Below are 6,169 nucleotides of genomic sequence, written 5' to 3' on the forward strand. Positions count from 1 at the left end.
TTCAAATTTAAAAAATTTAAAATTCAAATCTCAAATTTCAAAATTTAAAATTTTAAAATTTAAAATTTCAAAATTCATATCTTTTTCAAAATCTTATCTTATCTTATTTAAAAAAAAAATCAAATTTCAAAATTTAATATTCAAAATTCAAATTTCAGATTTGAAATTTCAAATTTTAAAATTCAAATTTCAAAAATTTAAAATTCAAAATTTCAAAATTTCAAATTTCAAAATTTAAAATTCAAATTTTAAAATTTAATTTTCAAATTCAAAATTTAAATAACCTTTTAATTTAAAATTTGTTTTTATTTTCGTTTTTAATTACCATTATGAGTTCTCACCTCTCTCGCTTTGAGTTTGGTTCCAATGTTGTTGCAAGGAATGAAAATTATAACAGGAACATGCATCAAGGTCAAAACAATCAGAGATGGAAGGAGCCACGAGGATCTGATCAACCCTTCCGGCAACAACACCTTCCACAGTACCACAGACAAAGACCATTCCACGATGCATACCAAGACAATAGTTTTGGTGGACCCTTCCGTGACAACCAACATCCACCAAATTACTATAGTCAAGAGCCATTCCAGGGGGCATACCAAGATGATAGATATGATGGACCCCCATCATATGCCTATGAACCTCCTCAACACAACTTTGAACCACCACACTCACAAGCCAACTAGTACCATTCACCTTCATATGACCCTAACCCGTATCCACCATACCAACCACCTTATGAGCCAAATGAACCCTCCTATCTACTCCAAACCTCCATGGAGAAAGCACTTACCGATCTAAACTCTACTATACAAGCTCTCGTCGCCCAAATCGGACCACCAAACACCTTCAACAATCAACCCTCAAGCTCTAGTGCACTTCTTTTTCAACCACAGAATGATATCTCCATCCCATCACCACCATCCATGGAAGAGCACCCACATCCATCAATCCAAGAGCAACATAATCCCAATGATGCTATTGACATGGAACAAGAGAGAAGGGATCATCTTCGCGAATCCATACTTCATAAGGAGCTAGAGGAGGCCCTAAAGGTGAAGGTAGTAAAAACCCTTGAAGATGAAAGAATAGTTGAAAGGAATTGTCATGGAAAGAAAATCATCAAGGATGAGTATGATTTTATATTAAAACTACTGGACAAAGCAGTAATTATTGAAGAGAAAAAAGTGGTTGAAGACTTGCGAGATGCTGAACCTCCATGGAAAAGTCAAAACATAGAGCCTCCTTCCAAGACAGTTGCATTTGATGTTGAGGAGGGTGTACAACCTCCAAGGCATATCATAGTTGAAGACTTGGAAGAGGTTGGTCAAGAGATGGAGATAAAGAAGAAGAAGCACAGCCTCCCATGCCCTTGGTGAGCAATGAAGAAGAGATTGAATTGGAAGAAAGCTACCAAGAGGAAGAGGTTGATATTGAAGAAACTTGCACAGAGGTGAAAGTTGTCAGAGAAGAGCACAAGGGAGTGGAGCTTGCAAATTCGTTAGAAGTACCTTCCCCTAAGTTGCCATCATCCTTCACAACATTCAAGTGGGTAAAATTCATATCCCTTAGCTTTCTAATCCCACTTGAATATGGGTTACTGGAGACGGATGGTCAACTTAGAGCTCTTTGTGGCATTAAGAGTAAGAAGAAGATGGTTAGTGGTTGGAGTTGTCAAACAAGGTTCAACATGGTTGCATACTCAAAGTTTAAATGCAAAGGTTGGTATAAAGCTTAACTGAATGGGTCTAGGAAGTTGGTTGGCCGCTTTAGTGAGAATTCAGATTGCTTGTTACCTGGATGGAATCATGATGATCAACACAAAGACGGGTGTAAAAGCAATGTTTGGGATCCTGGAGTCCGTTCTGACATTCAGCATACTGGAAGCCTGAGAACCTGTTTAAAACTACTCAAGGGCTTTACGTGCCTAGTTTGGGATCCCAGAGGCTACTGGAAGTACAAACATTGGTGGAGATTCCTGGATGAGTTCAAGCACAAGCCACCATAACAGGGAGCTCATCAAATCTCCAACTTAAGGACTTTAACTAAAAGTGCTAGGTGGGAGACAACCCACCATGGTATGATCGTCCCTTTTTCAGTTTTAATTCTAGTCTGTTTTGTTTGTTTTTGAGTTTTATTTTATTTTATTTCATTGAACCTAGAATTACTCATAACATCCATATCATTTTGCACTCTGCATACTGCATCAAAAAAAAAAATAAAACACGCACGCGACGCGGCAGCGTCGCTGATGCGTCCGCGTCACCAGTGCATTGGGAAGAAAAGAAATCGAACAGAAAGTCACGCGAGAGCGTGGCTGGAGGTGCGCCTTTAGCATAATTTGACCCCGCGACCGCATCGCTGACGCGACCGCGTCATGTGGGAACTTTGGCCTCCCACGCGACCGTGTCACCCATGCGGCCCATGACATGAAAATCGACGTCAAAAGGGTGCATGGCCGAAAGTTATGCTGGAGTGGTGCTGGATTGGTGCTGAACGCACAGCCTTACCACGCGGACGCATGGCTCACGCGTCCACGTCATACCCCATAATGGCCACTCACGCGATCGCGTCGATCACGCGACCGCGTCACCCTGGATTTTGGCAATACTAAGTTTTGAACAGAGAGTTGTGCGAGCGCGAGGCTGCCCTCGCGCCAGTAGCATAAACCGTGTCACGCGACCGCGTGACCGGCGCGACCGCGTCAATCCGTATAAGTGCAAGTCACGCGACCGCGTGCCCCACGCGTCCGCGTCGCTTGCGCCGCACAACTTATCCTAATTTGCCAAATATCTTATCTTTTCTTCCCCAATCCTAATTTTTCCTCCCTCCTTTCTTACTTACTTCTTCTTCCCTTCTTTCCCTTCTCATTCTTCTTATCTTTTATTTTATTTAATTTATTTGCATATTTCATTCATTGCATTTTAATTTAGTGCATATTTTTATTTTCTTTTCTAAATTTATTATTTTTTCTTTGGTGTTGAATTTTCTTATTTCACTGTTGCATCTTCTCTTGAAATATTTTGGGTGCTTAGTAACTTGTTTTATTATGATTGGGTAACATTATTTAAATCAATGCTAATCTTTTATGATACTCGTACTTCTCTTGCATTGATATGAACTTATACGATCTTGCATTACCCACATTCCCCTAAACCCTTATCATTTGGCATTAACCCACCCATACTTCATTTATTTTCTTATCTTTTTTTCTGGGTTACTTTTCTTCCCTTCTTCTTTCAGGATGGCCACCGAAGACGGAAAAAGGGAGAAACTTCTAAAAGGGGAGACAAACAAGTCCATCTGTACAATCCTTAAAGAAAAGCATCAGTTGGAGCAGCCCATCCACTTGTACATCTTAGCATGCACCGAGGACGGCGCAATCTTTAAGTGTGGGGAGGTCGATACCGATTTCCATGGGTTAGTATTTTCTTTTCAACACCATTGTTTTATTCTCTTTGTTTGTTCATTATTGCATTTGCATGTTTAATTGCATGTTTGTTTGATTTTATGCATTTAGCTACTGCTTAGTTGAGAAATAATAAGTTTCTTTTTAAAGACCCTATTTTTGAAAAATTTTCACTAATTTAAAATCAAAATTTTTGTGTTAAACTTATCAGAAGTTGTATTTGGAACATGGTTTTTGAGTTAAAGAACACACAACCTGTGAGATTTTGAGCCTAATTACATGGTTACATTATTTAACCATAAATATTTTATTCTTGTGTGTTTTCTTCCCTATGATTGCAATCTTTGCTTTGTTCCATTCTATATGTCCATTATTTAGTGTATTTACATGCTTGCATTTGATTTTAGCTCACTTATCCCAAATAAGCCTACCCTTTAAATTACCTTTGTTAGCCACTTTGAGCCTTTTTAATCCCTATTTGTTCTATATTTTATCACATCACTAGCCTTAAGTAGAAAAATAAATTAAATACCCCAATTGAATCTTTGCTTAGCTTAAGATATAGATTGTGCATCAACTAAGTGTGGGGAAATTGTGGGAACTTGGGTTAATAAGGGAATGTATCATGTTTTTAATTTTGAATATTGGAAAATTTGGGTACCTACTCATGTAAAACAGAAAATTAAAAAAATTCCATATGCATTGATATGTTATTCTAGTTTTTATGTCTCTCTAAAAAAAATAAGAGAAAAAGAAAAAGAGAAAAAAATATATAATATAAATAAATAAATTAAAGAAAAATTGATACATGAGTATGTAATGCAAAAGTGAAGACTATGGGTAGCTAGGCATGATTCTATAGTTATATAGAGTATATGTATGTTAGGTGAAAGCTTAGGTTAATTAAAGATTCAATTTATAAAGCTCACTCAGCCATATACATATACCCTTACCCTTACCAATAGCCCCATTACAACCTTGAAAAGACCTCATGATGTTTGCATTGGTATATTAAATATTGTTGATTGGTTAGGTGAAGAACAAATTTTAGAAAGCATGACTAGAGAAGAGTAGAGTGATTGACCCTAGACACTTGAGAGTTAGAGTGATATACACTACCAGTAAGGGTTCAGTGCTCAATTCTATGTTCCCTGCTTTCATGAGCTATCTTCTTACAAGTTTACTTGTCTTTTATTGTATAATTTGAATTAGTAAAATCTGATTTATGTTTGTCTTGGAGAACTTATTTATTTTTAAACCAAGTAGATAAAAACATTTTGCTTGTAGTTGCATTTATATAGATAGGTTGCATTTCATATTAATCTACCATTCCTCTTCATCTTTATAGCTTCTCTTGAACTTAGCATGAGGACATGCTAGTGTTTAAGTGTGGGGAGGTTGATAAACCACTATTTTATGGTTTATCTTGTACTCAATTGAGTGGTTTTTATCAACTCTTTACCCACTTATTCATACTATTCGCATATTTTATATTTTCCTTCCTGATTTTGTGCTATGATTGAAAACATGCTTCTTTGATCTTATATTTGCTTATTATTAATCCTCTCTTATTACCATTAGATGCCTTGATATGTGTGTTAAGTGATTTCAGAGATTACAGGGCAGGAATGGCTCAAAGGATGGAAAGGAAGCATGCAAAAGGGGAAGGAATACAAGAAGTTGGAGAAATTGCTAAGCTGTCCAGCCTGACCTCTTCGCACTCAAACAGCTATAACTTTAGCTACAGAGGTCCAAATAATGCGGTTCCAGTTGCGTTAGAAAGCTAACGTCTGGGGCTTCAATTTGATATATAATATGCCATAGTTTCTCTGACGATAGGTGACGCGAACGCGTGCTCCATGCGGACGCGTCGCAGTGACGAAAATCAGCGTGTTTGAATTCGCAACCAGCGAATTCTGGGCTGTTTCTGACCCAGTTCTCGGCCCATAAAACACAGATTAGAGGCTATAAAGTAGAGGGATTGCATCCATTCATAATCAAGCTTTCACATTCACAGTTTTAGGAGTAGATGTCGTTTTTAGAGAGAGAGGTTCTCTCCTCTCTCTTAGAATTTAGAATTAGGATTCTTTTCACTTTATGATTATTTCATCTTTTGCAATCACAGGTTTAATGTTTCTTTTATTTATTTTTTTAATTTAATTTATGAACTTCCATGTTAGATTTGATTTCTTTTATTAATGCAATTTGAGGTATTTCAGATTTATGATTTTTGTTTAGCTTTTTATATTCTTGGTTTTAATTGATGAATTGATAAATTGGAGACACTTGAGTTATCAAACTCCTTGTTGATTGGAAATTAGAATTCTTCAAGAATTAATCCGGGTTCCAATAACTCTAACTTTTCCCAAGGAAAGACTAGGACTTGAGGAATCAGAATTAATTCATCCACTTAACTTACCTTCATAGTTAGAGGTTAACAAAGTGGGAGAAAAATCCAATTCTCATTACAATTGATAAGGATAAACAGGATAGGACTTCCAGTTTTCATACCTTGCCAAGAGTCTATTTTATAGCTATTTATTTTATTCTTATTATCATTCAACATACTGCTTCCTTACTTTCAAAACCCCCAATTTACAAGACTCATAACCAATACTAAGAACATACCTCCCTGCAATTCCTTGAGAAGACGACCCGAGGTTTAAATACTCGGTTATCAATTTTAAAAAGGGGTTTGTTACTTGTGACAACCAAAACGTTTGTACGAAGGAATTTCTGTTGGTTTAGAAACTATACCTA

Source organism: Arachis hypogaea, chromosome 18 (genome assembly GCF_003086295.3).
Source record: "Arachis hypogaea cultivar Tifrunner chromosome 18, arahy.Tifrunner.gnm2.J5K5, whole genome shotgun sequence".
In the NCBI taxonomy this organism is placed as follows: Eukaryota; Viridiplantae; Streptophyta; class Magnoliopsida; order Fabales; family Fabaceae; genus Arachis; species Arachis hypogaea.